Here is a 230-nt window from a genome sequence, read left to right as displayed (position 1 = left end):
GGGGGTGTTACTTAGCAACTCCAAAGAATAAGGTGTTGCTCCTCCTCGAACATTCGATAGGAGGTTCGAGTGCCATCTATCGAGGACCACAAGACGTGAAGAGAGAGGAGAGTGGGGGGTCGAGAGGACCATTTCCTCGGCCCCTTTTCCTCGCGCGGGCGTCCTTATCGCACTCCGCCCGCACCTTATCTGTGATTGGTCGAGAGGTTCTTAGGGGCTGGAGTGAAGAT

The 230-nt window shown here is 55.2% G+C and overlaps 1 protein-coding gene across 1 annotated transcript in view; it reads left to right on the top strand.

Annotated features, from left to right (window-relative positions):
- Window positions 1-230, top strand: part of LOC119591519 (sodium channel protein para-like) — a gene marked incomplete in the record, with an annotated part of 263,120 nt that overhangs the window by 122,103 nt on the left and 140,787 nt on the right.

This window comes from Penaeus monodon, chromosome 28, assembly GCF_015228065.2.
Source record: "Penaeus monodon isolate SGIC_2016 chromosome 28, NSTDA_Pmon_1, whole genome shotgun sequence".
Taxonomy (NCBI): Eukaryota; Metazoa; Arthropoda; class Malacostraca; order Decapoda; family Penaeidae; genus Penaeus; species Penaeus monodon.
Note: the sequence above shows the minus strand (reverse complement) of the source record. Positions and strands in the feature narration are given on the sequence as shown.